Here is a 21,520-nt window from a genome sequence, read left to right as displayed (position 1 = left end):
AAAAAAAAAAAAAAAAAAAAAAAAAAAAAACTTCATAAACTTGTTTTCCATTCTCTGTCATCACTCCAGCAAAACTGAACAGATTTTTGGGGTGTTCTGTGAGACCAGCAAGAACGGTTAATGCTGAGGTTCTCTCATGTTCTTATGGAAACACAACTAGAATTATAAATATTTTAGGCTCATAGGTCTTCTCGTTGATCCAGAAAAATCCAACTGATAAAAACCACAGTAGGAAGATTATATCAAAGTAAAGGACATCTTCTATAAATAACCTACATTCTCAGGAGTGTTTTCCAAAACATTCCCAATTAGAGATTGCTAAATGTATGCATGCTCTTCATAAAAGCTCTTAATCGTCTGAAACTGTCATCAGCTCTCAAATCAGAATTACGATTTTTTTTTTTTTTTTTTTTTTTCTGACAGGGTACCCTGTCACCCAGGCTGGAGTGCAATAGCACAGTCTTGGCTCACTGCAACCTTCACCTCCCAGGTTCAAGTGATTCTTATGCCTCAGCCTTCCGAGAACACAGAGTACAGATGCACACCACCACGCCTGGCTAATTTTTGTATTTTTAGTAGAGATGGGGTTTCACCATGTTGTCCAGGATGGTCTCAAACTCCTGGCCTTAAGTGATCCACCCACTTCGGCCTCCCAAAGTGCTGGGATTACAGGTGTGAGCCACCGCACCCTGCTTAGAATTATGATTGTAAAAATCAGCAGCAACTTGCATCTGCATATTGCCATGTATTTTTCAAAGTGCTTTCAGTTATGTCATTTTCTTTCCTTTTTTATCTTTCTTTTTTCTTTTTTTTGGAGACAGGGTCTCACTCTGTTGCCCAGGTTGGAGCACAGTGGCATGATCATGGCTCAGTATAGCCTCAACTTCCTGGGCTCAAGTGATCCTCCTGCCTCTACCTCCTGAGTAGCTGGGACTGTAGGCACATGCCACCATGCCTGGCTTTTCTTTTTCTTTTTTTTTTTTAAATAGAGACCAGGTTCTGTCTAGGCTAGTCTTGAACTTCTGAGCTCAAGTGATCCTCCCACCTCAGCATCCCCAAGTGCTGGGAATACAGGCATGAGCCACCACATCTGGCCAACTACAGCATTTTATTTGGTCCCATTTTTGTCAGCCATTTCTCAATGTCAAATCCCAGCATTAAAAGTTATTTTTCTTAATTTTCTATTTGTAGAAAATTAAATTGTTATTTTAGCCTCTGATAATAACTGTACTCTTAATTTTTGCCATCGGACTTATTGTATATAAGCAAGTTTGTTCAGATTAGTCTCTTTACAAAGCGAGCTTTTGTAAGATTAATAACTTCATTAAAATTGAAAGTAGGAAAATAATTCACAGAAGAGCGTGAAAAATTCTGTTATTTTTTTTCCCTATACAAAATGTACCATCTGGAGTTATTCTGAAGCCAAAAATACATCAGGAGATAAGACTTTTTTTATGGTGAAGGGAGGAGGGGAAACTAAATCACAAAGAAGCCACCAGGATGAGATAATGCACAACACTGACATCTGAGAAACAGGGTCCCAGAGATCATTCTCGAAGCTTACACTTAGCCTGTGTGACCACACAGGACCTGTGACACACTACCTTTTATAATGAAGCAAGAAATAGCACTCACCGAATGAAACTAGAGCGGAATTCAACACGCTGCCAAAAATAAAAAAAAAGAAGAAGATTTTAGGAAGAGGACTACAGTATGAGTCAGACATCACGGCAGTCCAAAGTGAAAACAGAGAGCCACTGACTCTCAGGGGTGTAAGGGACCTTAGAAAGGTCCTTGGTCTCATCTTACCACTGGCTGCCTTTAACTGCAAGGAAATCACTTTCCCTCCCTAGTCCTCAGTTTCCTCATTTGAAAATTAAGGTATGAGGGTAAGGCCAGTGGGTCTCAAACTTGGATGCTCACCAAAATCACCTAGGAATTTCAAAATACAGACTCCTGGACCCAATGCCTAGAAATTCTTATTCAAAAAGGATATGATGGGCGGGGCGCAGTGGCTCACGCCTGTAATCCCAGCACTTTGGGAGGCCAAGACGGGCAGATCATGAGGTCAGGAAATTGAGACCAAACTACCTAACACGGTGAAACCCTGTCTCTGCTAAAAATACAAAAAATTAGCCGGGCGTGGTGGCAGGCACCTATAGTCCCAGTTACTCGAGAGGCTGAAGCAGGAGAATGGCGTGTACCGGGGAGGCGCAGCTTGCAGTGAGCTGAGATTGCACCACTGCACCCCGGTCTGGGTAACAGAGCGAGACTCCGTCTTAAAAAAAAAAAAAAAAAAAAAAAAGACACAGGAGGAGACCATCAAGTGTTATAATATCACGATATTAAAAGTCAATTTAAGAATGTGAAATTCTGACCAACTTTTGACTTTGAGTATTTCATAAAAGATACTGTGAAATCCTAATGATACATGACTTCACTGATTCATTTATTCATTTATTGTAACACTGGAAAAGCAATGGTGCTCTAGTCTAGTGGGTAGACTGACAATAATTATTAACGAAGAAATGTGACATTAGATACTTAATACTGTCAAGGAAAAGTATGCAGCTTTGTGAACAAATGTCAGAGGAACTGGATCTAGGCTGAAAATCAGGGAAGGCTTCTCAGAGAAAATGATGTTGGCATTTCTTAAGTTGTGCAAATATGCAAAACAGATCCACATTTATTGAATCATCATTACTCTGCAACTCACTGTACAGTAGTATGTCATGCATACAGTAAATGCAAACAAGTACACATCAAAGGTGCGTAGTAATTACTCCTGAGAATAATGTTTTCCATTAATATAATACTGCTTAAATAATTTCATTATGTGAAAACTTTTTCTGATAGATCTAATTAAATGTTAGATCTAATTAAATGTTGGAAACCAAGTAATCTATTTAATTTCAAAGGAAAACATTGTGCTGATTTTGAAAAGTTAAAAAACAGCAAAAAAAAAAAAAAAAAAAAAAAAATCCTAACGAGGAAATCAGAAAAGCTATAGAAAACGGACAAATTGTATACATGAACAATATAAATTGTGTATGATATATTACCTAATACCAAAGTAAAACAGATTCAGAACTGATGGTTATAAGAACTAGCTCATATAAAAATAAGATGACATTATCATATTGCTAGCCTCAAAAATTGGTCCTCAGCACCATTTGATAAATGATCTCAAGTAAATGACTCATAGCAAAAGTACGGACACTTATGTTTGCTTGTTACAAAGCAAAAGCAGTTTTTTCAATACAAGCATCAGAAGAACCCAGCAGGGCTCTTGCCACCACACCCGGCCTCCTCCTGTGTCTTCAAAATCAACATCAAAATCTAAATTATCATCCCTTTCTTCATTTCTTTTGCAGCTTCTTCTATGGTTGGAACTTAGATTGTTTTCAATATTTTGCTTTTTTCTGGTTCCTTGTTGAATGGAATAACAATGTCTTCTTTCTTTCCACATTTTGTGCAAACTTCAAGTTCACAGGCGCATGGTCTACACATTGTGTGATAAGAATCCTTCACTGTCTTTTATAAACATTTAACACATTTTTTAGGTTTTGATAATGGTTTATATTTTTTGTATTTTACACAACATTCGAGAACTTCTTTATAGTGCTGACATACTCCATCAGGAAATTTTGCATTAATTTTCTTGGTCTGAACACTCTTATCTAACTTGTCATTTTTGAAGCTAAACGTATTCTGGTGCTTGAGGCCTAGAATGAGCCACGCTGAGCCTTTCTAGGAGCTCGTCACCAAAACCACAACCACCCCATGCCGGGTGCAGGCAAAAGGATGAAGGGAAAATCAACGAACTACTCCCAGGAGTTAAGACTTCTCTACTTGTCCTTTAAAATTCTCTTCTATAAAAGGCTTCAAACATCCATAAAGCATAGAGGAACAGTGGTACCCTGAAAAGTTACCAGGATGGCAATTACAGAAGACACTTGTCATCAACACTGGCTTTCCTATTATTCCTCTTAGCATTCTTTTTGGTCTTTTCAGCTTCCCATATTCCTGTTCTTAGGCGAAGTTAACATTTCCTACCTTGCTCTCTCAGCTTGAGGAAAGAGAATATAGAAAATGGCAAAATAAAAGCGTGAAACATAATTAAAAATAGCAGACGAGTATTAACAAAAAGTCTAAAATTTACTGACAATGGGAAAGGAAGGAAAGCAGGCCTCTTCTGGCAGTCAGAAGCAGGACTGAAGTGAATGAGAGGAAAATAAACACAATTCCTAAGCATATAAAATTCCTAGGAGGGCCCTGATGATTTACTCCTCAGAGAAAGGCAGTTAATACTGTGCAGTTATCACTTGCCAATACACATATTTGGTTTTGTTTTGTTTTTGAGACAGGGTCTCACTCTGTCCCCCAGGCTGGAGTGCAGTGGTGCAACCACAGCTCACGGCAACCTCTGCCTCCTGAGCTCAATTAATCCTCCCACCTCAGCCTCCCAAGGCATAGGCGCACACCACCATGCCCAGCCAATTTTTGTATATTTTGTAGAGACGTTGTTTCACCATGTTTCCCAGGCTGGTCTCGAACTCCTGGGCTCAGGTGATCTGACTGCCTCGGCCTCCCAAAGTGCTGGGATTACAGGCGTGAGCCACCATGCCCAGCCCCAGTACAGATATTTGGATGCAACCCTGTCAAGAACACTAACCTGACCAGCAGAACAAAGTAAGAAGGGAATGAGGTCTGTAACAGGCACTTACACTTCACCCTGGTTTAATAGCAGACAATGACAAAACAGGAGAAACTCTCTGAAATGACTCACAGGCCCTGTGAAGCCACTGGGAGTCACACCCCTAAATCACCTGAGCGCCTTTGATCCATGCATTCTCAGAGCTCTTCCCACCCACTTCCCACACCCAGGAACACTTGGCATTTTCTTTATAGTGGGCACATAGAAAGCAACAGAAATCTGCTCCCGGGGAGGTGCTAATGTCCAGTGAAATGCAAGAGACAGGAAGGCACAGCAAAGAGCCTGGATGGTACAGACTGGACTGCTGGCTTCCAGACAGCCTCTCCACGTGAGGGTTTCTCACGCCTGCAGGAGGAACAATCTCCAAAAAGGTCCTGCTGAGGGAAGCAACGGGTAGAAAATCCACATCCTTTGGTATATTTCATGTTTCCTCTAACCCCTCGCTTTTCCGTGACCCTACCTTCCTGGGATCTTACGTGCTATGTCTGAACAAACACGGAACATAATTGATTCCATTCTCAACCCTGTGGTACCCCAGCGCTCCAAGAACGTGGGGGCCCACAATGGGAGTTTATTTCATGTGAAATATGTGCTAGCACTGTCCTTGTTTCCCACACACTAGAGATGAGCAAGCAGAGGCAAACTATCGAGGCAGGTCTTTCTCCAGCAGGAGAGATAAAATCTCCTCTCACCTAGTTTAACCCCAATACTCAGGCTTCGGTTCCCTTCCAGGGCATTCCTCGGCTCTGAAGGAATAAAGCTGCATTCTCTCTTCCCTGGCCTGGCCTCATCAGGGTCACATTTGCCTGCCCTGAGTCCTCACCACACCCCTTCAGACCAGCCTGTTTTAAACGGGGCCCTTCTGTAAGATGAGACACATAATCCATTGCACCAACTGCTGTGGGGCTTCTGGTGCCAAAAGACCATTGAGAAAAAGGTTGCTTAAAAAAGTATGGAGTAACTCAGTACTGCCAAGTCCTGTGGGATTAGCTCTATTCCAAGCCTGCCCTTCCTGTGTCAGGCCTCTTAAATGTTCGTGCTCCTCCCATGTTTGGTTGACATCCTAGATCTAGGCCACCCAATGAAACTGTCTGCTGTGGCGGAAATGTTCTATATCTGTACTATCCAATAGAGCAGCCACGAGCCATGTGTGGCTACTGAGCATTCGAAATGTGGCTAGTGTGACCAAGGAAATGAAGTTTCAGTTTATTTCATTTAAATTCATGTAAACATAAGTAACTTCCTGGTGCTCATGGCTCCCTACTGGACAGCACAGGCTAGTGACATAACTTTGAGGGGAGGCCAGAGGATAACATGCATACTTGGCCAATCACCTGAGGACCTCTTGCAAGTCCTGGTGCCCATTTTGTACCCCAGACAATTCAATCAGATTCTCCGGAAGTGGGACCCAGACACCTGCATTTTTTTTCCTAATTGTTTCTAATTTTTTCTTTTTTTTTTTTTCTGCTGTAGAGATGAGGTCTTGCTATGTTGCCCAAGCTGGTCTTGAACTTCCGGACTCAAGTGATCCTGCCTCCTCAGCCTTCCAAGCACTGGGATTTCAGGCATGAGCCACCATGCCCGGCTGACACCTGCATTTTTAAAGTCTCCTCAGGGGATGCCAATGTGCTGCCAAGATTGAGGATCAGTGCTCCAAAATGTGAAAATGTCTACCTTAATAGTCAATCCCTATCCAACCAGACACTTCAAAAACCAAAATCTAAGCCATGTAAATAATGAGGCCAAATATTCCCCCTATCATGCAATCCTGTGGCACTACGCCAAACCTCAGGCTCATCGAGAACAAAACCACGTCCCACAAATGGGCTGCTTTATAAAGGAAGCCATGCAGAGGAAAAGAGCTCAGAAAAGAAGGTAAAAGGAGGAAGGAAAGAGGTTTTTCAAATAACTGTCAGTATATAAATCCTGGCTAGCATCAATCTTTATATACAAATAATTCATTTTCTGGAAAATCACCAGTTAACAATAAAATACACCTCCAAATCTAGTACTCTGAATAAACAGCTTTAATTGGATTCCTTCCCTTGGCTAACCCATCCACACACTCTCTGTGCCTAACAGTAAGCTCTTACCACTACGCATTTTTCTTCAAAAGATTGTCTGAAACCTGTGCTTTTTCATTGGGGATATTAAACTCTTTAAATAGTAGCAATTAAAAAGTCAGTATTGGTCCAAAATCCATTTGCTCTGGCTCACTTTTGTCCAGCAGGCACAAATCTCAACTTTTACTTGCCATTACTAACTTCACCAAGTGTATCATTAACCTGGTGAAGCTTTTCCTCGGGGACTTGATTTAACAGAGGCATCATACCCAGAGTTTGGAGAAAACACACACACACACACACACTCAGGTTTCTGTAGCCTCTAATCTTGCAATCAGCATTTCCCAAAGGCATGTCATGCCCTTCAGGGTTGACTGCTGACAGAGTTCCAAAGCTGGGGCAAAAAGCTCACCAGCATTTTCTGGGCAGCACTGCTGAAAATCAAAAGCGGCAAGAGAGATTCTAATGGGAAGAGTATATGAAGGTTACTTTTTTATTTTTCCAAACCTGTTCTTCATTTCTAGGATTTTATTATCATCATCATCATTATTATTATTTAGAGATGTGGGTTTTGTTTGTTGCCCAGGCTGGCCTCAAACTCCTGGGCTCAAGTGATCCTCCCACCTCAGCTTCCCAAGTAGCTAAGACCACAGGTGCTCACCATGGCACCAGGCTGAATGTCACTCTTAATGACAATATAAGTAGCTCCCTCTACATTGACAAGTGAAATATAAATGACCTAAAAGTAACTCTCTCCCCAAATTACTTAATATTACTAAAGTAATTCAATTACAAAACTGAGAACTCCTAGAGTTGGCCAGGGCTTCAATAACTCACCTTAACTAACGGACTCCCCTCCAAGGAGAAAGAGCTGGCTTAAGTTCATCCACATTCACAGCCAAGAAGTTCTCAAAGAGCAAATATAATCCCTGCTGCTGTGGCAAATCAGACTGAATTCTTTTTCATCTTGGCCTTTGTGGGAACCAGCAGCAGCAACTCAGTAATGACTTCTCAACTATCCATTCCAATGGAGGGTAGACAAGAGGGATTTTTAAAAAATTAACACAATACTTATGAAAGGATCTGGACTACACGTTTCATACACATATGAATGTGAGTTATACTGAATAGAATAAAAATTCTTTCTGGATTACAAAACTAGGATTGCCAGATAAATACTGGACATCAAGTTAAAGCTGAATTTCACATAAACAATGAATTTTTAGGATAAGTGTGCCTCAAATACTGCATAAGACATACTTACACTAAAAATGATGTACTGTTCATCTGAAATTAAAGTTTAACCAGGCATTCTGGCTTCTTTTTTGTTTGATTTTGTTTTTCCTAAATCTGGCAACCCTGCATATCACTACACTGGGAAAAACCCAACTTTTAAAAGAGGCAGAAGAGGTCGAGCTTTGCCACTCACCACCCACTCAACCTCCCAACCATTCCAATATCTCAGCGCCAGCTGTTCAAAAGGTGCTCTCCAGAGTAGATGTTAATTAGAAACAACCTGATAAATGAGTGCCCCAATACCCAGCTGCCATCTCTGGGCCATAGGTGCTAATTATATAATTAAGTGGCAGATACACAGGTAGCTGAAAAAGTAGAAGTCAATTTTACTTTCTGAGTAAAGGGCTCAGATAAAGCAAGCAATGAAGTTTGAGCAGGTGCCATAAAAGGAAGAAGCCATTAGTAAATACTAAAGTTATTAAAAGCAAAGTTTGCTTGGAAGGCTGAAGCAGGAAGATCACTTGAGCATAGGAGTCAGAGGCCAGCCTGGGCAACATAGTGAGACCTTGCCTCTTGGGGGAAAAAAAAAAGCAAAATTTGCTTGGGAGAAATAACACAAAGACAGCAGAAAGCAAACTGAATACTTAAGTGGTTATTACATGAATTAAGTATCCTAAATACTTTTTTTAAATAGCTACATCTATTGAATAGTTATGTGCCAAACAACATTGCAAAACTTTACATGCTTTATTGCATTTAATCTTAACACCCCATTAAGTGAGTCATAACCATTTCACAATGTGAAGAAACCCAGACACCAAGATTAGGTAACTTGTTTAAGACTAGAGTGACCATGTTTCCTGGTTTGCCTCCGACCATCCTAGTTTATGCCTGCTGTCCTGGCACAACTATTAAAAGTGTCTCCTTTCATTCTCATAAATTACCTAGTTTGGATAATAAATTATATGTTCACCTACCAAAGACCAGAATCAGTAACCGGCAGAGGGAGGGTTCCAACCAGGCAGTGTGGTTCCAAGAAACAGAACCCACCCACTGTAAAATACTCCCTCCCAAGTCCTACTTTCCACAGAAGAGGATAGGAAAAAAAGCATTTATTGTTTTTACTTTTACCAATCATACCTTAAAATTTCTTACATGGTTACAAACCAATTCGGGGGGCGGTTGGTAACGGCCATGTTTTCTGTAACTACATCCGCCTTTAAATCATTGCTATACACAGCACAAGTCATCTGCGGGCAGAGAAGACTCTGCAGTCAGCCTTCACTGACAACCCTGGGCATGAAAATGTTTAAACATTTAAACTTATCAAAGTATCTGGTCAAATATTTAACCAGATCTTTTTCTCTTTTAAAACAACCTTCGTCTTCCTTCAGCCTGGCCAGGCAGCCAGGACACTTAGTTGTTTGTTAATTTTACTAAAACAAAGATGGACATGCAGTAGGTCCTGGCTTTTAGTTCCATACACAATGCGCTTTCTTCCTTTCCCTAGTAATAAAACATACACACACACACACACACACACACATATATATACACAGCACTCACATATACAGACATGTATCTTTTTTACCTTTGGTACTGTGTATTTTCAGAACACTTTCTATTTTCCCAGCAAATGTTTAACCATTCATGCTATTAACAGTTTAACAACACAAAAACAGTAAACATGAGCATAAACTTGTAGGCTTACTTCATTTATGTAATTTTAAAATGCATCCCAAGTGGTTCCAGTAACCAGAAGTAAGATGCCTTTTAAGGTTCAGCACATTGGAAATAGTTGCAAGGACACCGAGCATTTCCACATATCTGTTAACGGCGATAGTTTCAGCCCTTACTCTTGTGTGAAGCTGTGTGACTGCATCTAGCCTCTCTGAGCTCTGGACCCTTCTTTGATACAATCATGTGGATGTACTAACTACAGGGTTCGGCCCAGTCCCAAAACTTCCAATTCTATAATCCTCTACAAACTTTCTGACTGTGAGCTGCACCCTGTAATGTGAAAGCACTGCTCTTCTATGAAACTCCCCAACATCTGAGCTGGTCCAGAGGGTGGCCCATCAGGCGACCCACTACAGGTCCTTGAAGAGTGAGGAAAAAAACAATCCTCTCTCAAAGGCAGACTTACTCCAAGGCTACCATCACTGGAACCTGACACAAGCATCCGAGGGCATCAAACACGAGCATTCTCATAAGAGAGTGAAATCTCTTCCCCCAGGAAGACCTGCCACAGACAAGAGCCGTGGGACCAGGATCGGCAGCTCTGCGGCGATCATTGCACGTTCCCATGTTTGTCATATCCCTGGATATATTAAGCCTGATTCCTGTCAGCCCCAGACCATGTGAAAAAATGTATTTTAATGTTTGTTTTTCTGAAGGATTATGAATGCTTTTTTCACAACAATACTAATATCAACACAAAGGATAAGACTGGGAACTGTGGCTCTGAAGAAGGTTTTCTCTGCCTCAAATCCTCACAAGTCGCCTTTAAAAAGCAGTCTACCACCAGTCTTTTTTCTTTTTTTTTTTTTTTTTGAGATGGACTCTTACTCTGTTGCCCAGGCTGGAGTGCAGTGGCATGATCTCAGCTCACTGCAACCTCCTCCTCCCGAGTTCAAGTGATTCTCCTGCCTCAGCCTCTCGAGTAGCTGGGATTACAGTCACCCACCACCATGCCAGCTAATTTTTGTATTTTTAGTAGGGATGGGGTTTCACCATATTGGCCAGACTAGTCTTGAACTCCTGACCTCATGTGCTCAGCTCCCAAAGTGCTGCGGCATTACCAGGCATGGCCCCACATGCGCCTCCGGTCACTCTAGTCTGTAATGCAGCAGGAAAAGGGGTAGGATGGGGCTGTGAGGTAACTGGACAGCTTTTAAAAGTGTGTTTTCCTGTCACCGACACAGCAATGTGGTCCTTCACCCTGTTTACTCACAAAGGAAAAAAGCAACAAGCAGAAATGAAAAACGAATTCTTGGACTGGATTTCACATAATTTTAATAGCAAGCAAATACATTCTTAAGAGGAAAAAAAAAGAAAAAGTAATGCCCAAAATCCGAAAGTCCGGGGAGTTAGAGAGTTTAGTTCCATAAAGTTTTACCAGCACGTTACAAAACGGGGGTTGGGGGGGCGCGCGCGCGCGCTTTGCTTATCTAAGTTTATTATTACCTGAAGTTTACGGACACTTTAAGGTGGATAATTTCCATACTAAGATTTGTTACATACCGCAGGCATAAAATCCCTGGCAAGAATGTTGTGTTTAATCCAACAGTCTTCTGGTAGAGAATACTTAATACCTCTTGACAAAAGTTTCTGTTTCTTTCGGCCCGTTCATTTCAAGTAGGAATATCCTCGTTTCACAAAAAATTCTAGAGCAAGCTTGGTTATTGAAAGTCAAGGCAGAACCAAGGCAAAACTCCTCGGACCAGCCAAAAAAAAAAAAAAACCTCTGTGTGTTTGGACCATCTGTTCAAACCAATTTAATTTTTTTATAACCACTAAGATATGTGGTCAAGGTTTATTTACCTTTCTTTTTTCAATGGTAAGTTTACAACACAAAGGCAACTAAATGAAGAAAATGTCCTATGGATTCAACATAGGCATATAACCAGTAATAACTAATTTTTTAAAACTGCCTGCAATTTAATTTGTAATAGTAGAAATCTCTCTTCAAATACTCAACTCTTTTAACAAACAATAAAGTCAAAGATTCTTCCCAATGCAAGTATTACTTAACATGCAATTCCAAATACTTGCTTTGTATGAGAACAAATTAGACAAATTAGGGTATCCCAAAGCATATTTTACGAAACCCTGCATCCAAGAGAGGCTATGAAAAGTAAGAAAAGAATTCAAAGGTCAGGTAAGTTCGGGAAACATCATATTTTACTCTCCACCTCCAGAATGCCTGTTACGATATAACAGCTCTGAGACAGCCTTCCCTAAAGAGGCCTAGTATATGTTACTAAGCCCAGCATTCTCCAGATTTACTTGATGAGGAAATGCCCTTTATAAACTGCACGTTGACATACTGCAAAACTGGTGCTTCAAAGAAGCTGATGGGAAATGCTGGATTAGACGATATTACCTACAGTGTTATCTATATTTAGTTAGAAACTTTTAATAATCACAGACACCCAGTCTCTTCTCTCTGTGGCTACATGGGAGGATTACTCTTGCCTGCTACCCTAGGATTTGGGTGGGGCATTTGATTATTCTGATCAATGGCCTGTGTCTAGCCCATCAGCCCAGAGTCCTTGATTGAGGATGGCAGAGCACCCTGCCACTATGTGACGAACAAGTAACATGAGTGAAAAATACGCATCTGTGAGTTTCAGCCACTGAGATTCTGGAGATCTCTGTTACTGCAGCACCAGCCTAACCTGCCTGATAAACTATGGAAGGCAATTTTTCTTAAATAAACCTACATACAGTGACCAGAAGTGACAAAATAAATATACAGAGAAATGTAGAATAAGCATACAACAAGAATGAATCCTTAAGAAGGCCACTTGGGTCTAAAGAATCTCATTTCAAGCACTAAAGGGCAGTGAGTTAAAACTAAACACCCTGGTATGGACTAATTTGAAGTCATCAAGTTTTGTTTGTTTGTAGTTTGTGGAGGTGAGGCCTTCGACACAAGAAAACTAAAACTCTATTACATGATTTGTCTAAATTCATACTGTTAATAACAGTCATGTGACTTACTGATGGTTGTATTCTTTCCACTACACAATCAGTCTGAATTTGATGGCTGTATTCTTTCCACTACACAATCAGTCTGAATTAGCAGAAAACACTAAATGATGAACTTAAAAAATAGTTTTGCATTTCATTACTCCAAGGCACTCTGTAAGAATGCCTTTCTGTGGCTCAAGCTCACAGAAGCATGTTTCTCACTCATGTTACTTATCTATCATATGGTAGCAGGAGGCTCTGCCACTACAGGCTGGACACAGGCCATTCCTCAGAACTAGTCAAACACACCACCGAAATGCAAGGGCAGCAGGCAAAAGTAATTCTCCCATGTGACCACAAAGAGAAGGGACTGCATATCTGCCATCATTAAAAGTTTCTAAACATAGATAACAGCGTAGATAATGTGGTCTAATCCAGCATTTCCCATCCGCTTCTATGAGAATGTGAAAGTACTGTAGAATCAAAAGGAGACAAACTGTTGCCAAATGGAAGGCCCTAAGCTTTTAAAGAACAAGCTGTTCTTATAATTGACAAACTAATTGTTTGCAAGGGATACATCCACTTTTCTTTTTCTGAGATGGAGTTTCGCTCTTGTCCCCCAGGCTGGAGCGCAGTGGCACGATCTCGGCTCTGCCTCCTGGGTTCAAGTGATTCTCCTGCCTCGGCCTCCTGAGTAGCTGGGATTACAGGCACGTGCCACCACGCCTGGCTAATTTTTTGTATTTTTACAATTTTATATTTTGTATTTTTATAATTTTTTGTGTTTATGTATTTTCACCATGTTGGCCAGGTTGGTCTCGAACTCCTGACCTGAAGGCAATCTACCTGCCTCGACCTCCCAAAGTGCTGGGATTACAGGCATGAGCCACAGCACCCAGCCTACATCCACTTTTCAAAACAAAGTTTACTTTTTCAAATTATAGAAATAACTTACGCTTACTGTAGAACAACAGAAAATACAAAACAGCTCTGAGACAAAAGCAAAATCACAAGGAATCTCATCCATTTTCCCCTCTCCCAAAACCTTAATATTTGTAGTATTTCCTTATCCCTTTTGTATATTTTCCACACAGCTGTGGTAATTCCATTTATACAATCTTGCATTCTGCTTTTCTCCCTATGTTAAAACCTTCCCATGTTATTAGAAAGTTTTCCATAATAATATTGTTTTTATTAATATAGTAAATAAATAATACATTTTTTCCAGGCACTAGTCTAACTGCTTTACCTGTAACTTATTTAATCCAACCAACCCTATATGGTCTGTACTATGATTATCCTGATCTTACTGATGAGGAAACTGAGACGGAGAAGGGTTAATGACTTGCTCAGGGTCACAAAGTGGGCCCATGATGAAATCAGGATTTAGACCAAGGCACCACAGCTCCACAGTCAGCACTTTTAACTACACACTGTATTGCCTCCAGAATATACAGTCCACCCTGTAACTTACCAATGATGGATATTTAGGTTATCACCGCTTTAAAAAATCATAATAATGTTACAATAGACATCTTTATAGGCATCTGAAGCACTATTTTATCTAAGCCTATTCAGATAGCAAAACTTTTACCATTCCAACAAGTTCAATGTATTTTCAGCTCGCCAACAACAGCTGTAGAAATATCTAAAATGGCTAGCATTTCATAAACTCATTACTCCACCTACAAGTGACATGAACTTCCATGTGGGCCTCACCTGTCCACCCCACTGCCATCTGCAGCAGACTCTGGTAATGTTCCCATCTGCCTTCACACTGCAGAAGGAGCCAATTAAAACCCTGGGTCTGTCTGACTGTGCATCCCCCAGCAGATAAGCAAATTCCATAGATTTTTTAGGTCTGGAATATTTTAAATGCTAAGCTTATTTGTTCCTACTCCTATAAGCTTGTGCCAGTACAAGGCACAGAAACGAGGAGAGATAACATCCCATATGCATGTGTAAAATGTAGAATGAATGTTTTCCTAATTCAGACAATAACCCAGAAAAGGGACATTTCAGTATTTAACTTTTTGTCTGCTTATCGTATAATGAATGACTGAATTCTCTTGCAAGATTAAAGGAACGCACACTCTAAATTAATAGACAGTTGGAGGTGAAAACTATTCAAAACATATTTTCACATGAGGAGACCAGACAATGGTATGCTAAGTAAAAAGGAAATGGTGGCCTATAGTTCACCTCTCCTCAATTCAATTTACCAGTTCAGTTATCCAAGGATGTGTGTATGGGTTTATTTTTATTTATTTATTTTTTTTGGAGATGGAGTCTTGCTCTGTCACCCAGGCTGGAGTGCAGTGGTGAGATCTCGGCTCACCGCAAGCTCCACCTCCCGGGTTCATGCCATTCTCCTGCCTCAGCCTCCCGAGTAGCTGGGACTACAGGCGCCTGTGACCAAGCCCGGCTAATTTTCTGTATTTTTAGTAGAGATGGGGTTTCACTGTGTTAGTCAGGATAGTCTCGATCTCCTGACCTCGTATGATCCACCCGCCTCAGCCTCCCAAAGTGCTGGGATTACAGGCGTGAGCCAGTGCACCCAGCCATGTGTGTTTTAAAAAACAAAACAAAACAACAAAAAAACTGGAGATGTCCAATAAAAGGGAAAAGCAAAAACAGAATTTTGATACTTTAGAGGTCATAGGCTCAATGAAGAAATTTTCCAACTTGGCAACAATGCCATCTAGAATTCACCTGCCATCTAAAAGTGAAAAAATCAATACATCTAAAGAAGCTGCCCACACACGCATTTTCCAAGATATTTTCTATGTTATAAAACACAAAATATGGTTTTACATATTCTGAAAGCATATCCCAAATAACCTCAATTCTACTTACCAAAAAGTATAGTAATTACAAATTATAAATCTCTGTATAAGGCACTTACCTAGAACCAGATATAATGTTTCTATACAAGGAGAGGACCTCTAAAATACATGTAAAATACTGAAAGTGACAAAGCAAAATTCAAGACTTAGACATATGAAGTCAGCGAAATAAAAGAAACAAAGCCATTTTCAGGATATGCTACAGAGCTATGAAAGTATCACAATTAGTCTCAATCTAAATGTCTAAACGACTTTAAGTTTTAGGATAATTAACATATCTGTTAATATCATCTTTAAGGAAATCCTTAAGTATACAAACTTGGATTGTATTTAAGCCTCTCAAAATAAAGTTAACTCAATGTCTCCATCTACTATTTAACATATAACTCACCGTTTTCATCTGCTATTTAACATATAAATACTAGAAGTTCTTAGTTTACTTCCACTCATTAATCCAAATACTGCATTTTTTAAAATTTCATCTTCAGAGCACCCAAACTAACTGGCTGTTTAGATTAGTCCCACAGGCAGCCCCACCTCCACCCAGGTACCCATCCCCCCCAACCTTGATCACATCAGCATCAGGCTCAAGTCTGTACAGGACCCATTCCAAAGACCACTCCCAACCCCCCTTGTTTTTACCACTCTGACTTAAAAAACAAGCCTTTCTATTGAAAAAAATTGAGAGACTACAGTTAGAAAGTAAATTAATTACAAACAAGAACTAAGTACTACAGACAAACTATCAATGAACTTACTAAGAAGTCTAAAAGTGAATCAGCTAAGACAAGATTCCACAGAAAAGTAACCAATGCCACTGACTCTGCCTCTCTAATGTGTTAGTGTTCAAACAGCAATAATTCCTTTCCAAATGCCTATCAAACATCAATAATTCCTTTCCAAATGCCTATCAAACATATAAAATGTAGGACTTTAAAAAAAATCTTCAGGCTGGGCACAGTGGCTCATGCCTATAATCCCAGCACTTTGGGAGGCCCAGGCAGGCGGATCATGAGGTCGAGATCGAGAACATCCTGGTTAACACAGTGAAACCCAGTCTCTACTAAAAATACAAAAAATTAGTGGGTACCTGTAATCCCAGCTACTCAGGAGGCTGAGGCAGGAGAATGGTGTGAACCCAGGAGGCGGAGCTTACAGTGAGCCGAGATCCTGCCACCGCACTCTAGCCTGGGCAACAGAGTGAGACTCAGTCTTTAAAAAAAAAAAAAAATCTTCAGGGCCCAGTTTTTATTCAAACTGCAAAGACTATATATTCTGCAGTGAGTTGGGTGAGCAGGGCAGAAGAACTACAAGTGAGTTTCAGATAATGTGCTACTAATTACTCCAGTAAAATCATTCAAGATAAGATATTATAGAGAATTATCTTCTTCATATGCTTGTAAGATGTTTTAAAACAGCTGAAACAGCAAAAATAAATAATAAACATCGATAAAAAAGAGGAAAGCATCTCTTGGTAACACATTCAGAGGAGCAATTTTGCTCAGATGAAATGCCACGTTTCAAGATAATTTGTTAACCTGCAGCTATTTTAAGGCAGGCCAAGGCTGCATTAGTGCTTGTCACAAAGCTTGCTCCCAACCTCTTGGCAATTCTCCAACACATTCCAACATCTGATGCACAGCCTTGCTGGAATCACGTCCCACTTATCTCTAAAGACAACCAAGTAAGATGTTGCCGCATTACACAACCAACCTGCCATTTATCCCCATCAGGTCACTTTGCACAATGCCTGACTGAAAAAAAAATCAGACCACCGTCTGAGCGAATGGAGTTTAACCCAAAAGATACAACTCACACTCAGCCAAAAAACATGTAGCAGAAAACTGCTCAAACTGGGAAGAAATGTCATGCCTCACTTCCCAAAGAAAGGTTAAGCACTCACCGAGTAAGGAAGGTAAATTGCTCATACCACGGGAAATGAGCAAGACCAAGGGACACCTTAACTAAAGATGGTAAGCCTTAGAACCTTAGTCATGCCACCACTGCCTACATTCTGTTCTTTTGTTTGTTTGTTTTCGTAGAGACCAGGTCTCACCATGTTGCCGAAGCTGACCTCAAACTCCTGGACTCAAGTAATCTTCCCACCTTGGCCTCCAAAAGTGCTGGGATTACAGGCATGAGCCACCCCACCCAACCCCCACATTTTGAAGATTATTAATAATGGGTATATTCTAAAGCAGGCATGTCCAATCTTTTGGCTTCCCTGGGTCACACTGGAAGAGGAAGAACTGTCTTGGGCCACACGTAAAATATACTAACAGTAATGACAGCTAATGAGCTATAAATAAATATCACCCAAAAAAACCTCATAATGTTTTAAGAAAGTTTACAAATTTGTGTTGGGCCACATTCAAAGCCGTCTCAGGCCGCAGGATGGACAAGCTTGTTCTAAAGGATAATCTCAGTATTTAATGAGCCCCATTAACTCTGCGAAAAGAACACTTTGGGGTTTGAGACAGGTTCTCTCTACTCTGCCCAGGCTAGTCTTGAAGCCCTGGGCTCAAGCGATCCTCCCACGCCAGCCTCTCGAGTGGCTGGGATTATAGGCACATGCCACCCCGTTCAGCTGAACAGAACAATTTAACATAGTAATATATCCTCTAAAAGTCAGTATACTCTCTAATGGTTAATAGTTGGCAAAAACAAAAAAAGCCCTCTTCAGAAACAAAATGAAATGGTTTTTGAAGCAATTCAAATGCTGCTACATTCCATTCTTGCTAAAAAACATATTTAATTAGCACACGTGAGCCTCATGCTCTGCACAGCTGCACAACATTCCAGAGATAGGCCAGCTACCGATACACTCTTTACATGAAATACCACTGACTTTAAAAGTTGAGGAGACTGAGAAGCAGTTCTCAAGTATGACTCACCAAAGATATGTTTATTTCATGTGAACAAAGGTTTCCTTTAACAAGAATGTAGTCCAGTGGAAATACATACTACAATTAAGAATAAAAAATGCATGTACACATACACCAATAAAATATTTCTTCACAGCCAGATAAACATATATAAAAAACTCAACTGACAGACAAGAATAGTCTTCTTTTGAAAAAGACGATACATCAGTCTTCTAATTAAACTTTTACCTTTTATGAATTAAGCAAGATTTATAGAACTAGGATGAAACCTATGTCAGAAACACACACTTCGAAGACAAAATAGGCCTTTCAAAAAAAAGAAATCATCCTGATTATCAGGGAAACTCGGGATTTCCTTTAGCAGTGGGTGTTGATTTAAAAACAAGCAAACAGACAAAAACCTACCTTCAAAACAAAGAATGAAACACAGGATGTGTGCTGGTTTCTTTCCTTCCCAAATGGCAGGCAAATCTCTTTGCTCCAGGCTAGAGGCACTTCCCCAACTCCACTCCAGGAGATAAATTGGGTATTTAAGGACAACTGGCAGCACAGACTTGTCAACCTTGCTGTGAGAAAGACCAGGCCTTCTCAGAGAAGTCACCTGACTAGTATCCCTGACCAAAATTCATCTCCCAAAATAGTGACAGGTATTCTCATCTGCTCAGAGGACCAGCTAAGGCCACATTCCAGCCCCCTGCCCTGCCCTAACCTAGGCCACTGGGACCACTCTGGGCACCGCCTGGTCTTGCTGCCATCCCAAGTGTCCAGACCTAACATTTGCAGCTGCTTCAAGATCAAGCTGAGACTCCTACACCAGGCTTCAGGCAGCTCAGGCACAGCAACCATCAAGCATTTCCCTTGATGGGCTTTAGCCACCTGCACACAGAATGATTCCCACCACGTTGGGAGTTTCAGAAGAATCCCTTATTTGGAGAAGGTCCACCCAGCACAGCTCAGATTTTTCCCTCTTAACTGTGAAAAGGACCATCACTGACCTGTAGTGTTTAAACCCCAGAAGAAGGCCATTTGTCACTTTTCCTTGGGGCCCATTATCCAAACGAGACTAACAGCAACCCCCCAAGTTTCTAAAGGAAATTGCTGGAAAGGGATGTGGAAGCCGTTTTGGCACCTTCCTCAGAAAGAAGCCAAATACTAGATTTAAGGCAACCAAAGGCTGGCAAGTCACCTCCATCCATCTGATGTCCTAAAGGCTTAAAGAACTGGCTTGCATAATCAAATATAGATAAAGCTTTCTCTCCTTGAAACAGATCCTAAATCCCAAGATAGAATTTTAAAGAATCCAGCTAATACAAAGACCCCAAGGAAGTTGAGCTCTATTATATGCTTTCATCAGTTACAACCAAACCCAGCCCAGTAAAATTTATTACACTTCAAACCAAGATTATCATAACCACATCCATTCCACTGCGACACATTATAGGATAGCCGTTTCAAAGGCTCTCAGAAATCGGAAGACAAAAGTAAAATCAGATGTTGTCCAAAGCATATGGAGACGTCTCTCAGGGGAATTAATGCAACTGTGACGGGAATTCCCTTCAGAACAAAACAGAAAGCACGTTATCTAATGAGAACTTAATTTCTGGTATTTTTCCATTGTAAAAAGACATTATTCAGAAAAGAGAAATAGCTACAATAAACCAATTTTTGAATTCTCTCTTCCTTCGCCATTTTTTTTTAACATCCCACCCCTAAAACAGCTCAGGGCAACAGATAGTGTTCATGCTACAGCTTTAACTATAGACCAGTCATTAGATTTTATGTTTTGCCATGTGACATGCATAAACTGCAAGAGTGCTGAACATCATCATGTGATCATACAGACTGTCAAAACTCTACATCTTCATTCTAAGATTTGAGGATTGACCCTTAATACATATTTGTGAGATGAAGAAAGATGCACAGAAGAAAAAAAGGCTTAAAAGAGAAACGCACACACACGTGTGTGTGTGTATTTTTTTTTTTTGAGTCAGAGTCTCACTCTGTCACCCAGGCTGGAGTGCAATGGCGCGGTCTCAGCTCACTGCAACCTCCGCCTCCTGGGTTCAAGCGATTCTCCTGCCTCAGCCTCCCAAGTAGCTGGGACTACAGCTGCCCCCACAACACCCGGCTATTTTTTGTATTTTTAGTAGAGACAGGGTTTCACTATGTTGGCCAGGCTTGTCTCGAACTCCTGACCTCATGATCTGTCTGCTTTGGCCTCCCAAAGTGCTGGGATTACAGACGTGAGCCACCACACCCAGCCGAGAAACACTAAAATATTAACCGCATGTTTCTGGGGTCATGCAGTATCTAGTGATTTTAATTTTCTTCTTTCTATTCATCTTTAGTTTCCATATGATCTAAAATGAACATCTATTATTTTGGTAATAAAAGATATCTTAAAATACTTTTCTATTTTGTTATGATGATTTTATGCTAACTTATGCCTTTATGATGGTATATATTCTTCATCAGCTATTCAAAAAAACGACATATACTGTGTATGTTAGCAGACATTGTCAAAAAAAATCAGGGATTCTAAAGTGATAAAAATACAAAGAATATTTTAATTTTTAAGACTACTATAATCACTGTAAAAGCACACCTGGCTGGGCGTGATGTCTCACATCTGTAATCCCAGCACTTTGGGAGGCTAAGGAGGGCGGATCACCTGAGGTCAGGAGGTTGAGACCAGTCTGGCCAACATGGTGAAATCAATCTCTACTAAAAATACAAAAATTAGCTGGGCACGGTGGTGGGCGCCTGTAATCTCAGCTACTCGGGAGGCTGAGGCAGGAGAATCGCTTGAACCCAGGAGGCGGAGGTTGCAGTGAGCTGAGAACGCGCCACTGCACTCCAGCTTGGGGGACAAGAAAAGACTTTGTCTCCGAAAAAAAAAAAAAAAAAAAAGGCACTCCTATGCTTATGCTTACAGGTTTCAAAATGCTGTGGAAAATGTTTAAACATCACAGATCAAAATAAATAAGCATTGTTTTAAGGAAGAATCTAGGTTTTCCTTCCTGTTCAAGTAGATAAGATAAAGAGAAAAAAAGCCACCTCCCACTCCCCCACCCCCCC

At 40.6% G+C, this 21,520-nt stretch overlaps 1 protein-coding gene across 3 annotated transcripts in view; it reads right to left on the bottom strand.

The window, feature by feature from the left end:
• Positions 1 to 21,520, bottom strand: part of SPTBN1 (spectrin beta, non-erythrocytic 1) — a 217,350-nt gene that overhangs the window by 185,205 nt on the left and 10,625 nt on the right. Inside the window, exon 1 of one of the 3 annotated variants that reach the window (XM_017859015.1) lies at positions 18,848 to 18,893. The exons of the other annotated variants lie outside the window; for them this stretch is intronic. The gene's annotated coding sequence lies outside the window, so the exon portion shown is untranslated. Of the gene's footprint in view, positions 1 to 18,847; positions 18,894 to 21,520 lie in introns of those variants that run through there. 3 annotated transcript variants of the gene reach the window in all.

The sequence above is a fragment of the Rhinopithecus bieti genome, unplaced genomic scaffold (genome assembly GCF_001698545.2).
Source record: "Rhinopithecus bieti isolate Rb0 unplaced genomic scaffold, ASM169854v2 scaffold_47995, whole genome shotgun sequence".
Classification (NCBI taxonomy): domain Eukaryota; kingdom Metazoa; phylum Chordata; class Mammalia; order Primates; family Cercopithecidae; genus Rhinopithecus; species Rhinopithecus bieti.
This window is presented reverse-complemented; position numbering and strand designations above follow the sequence as displayed.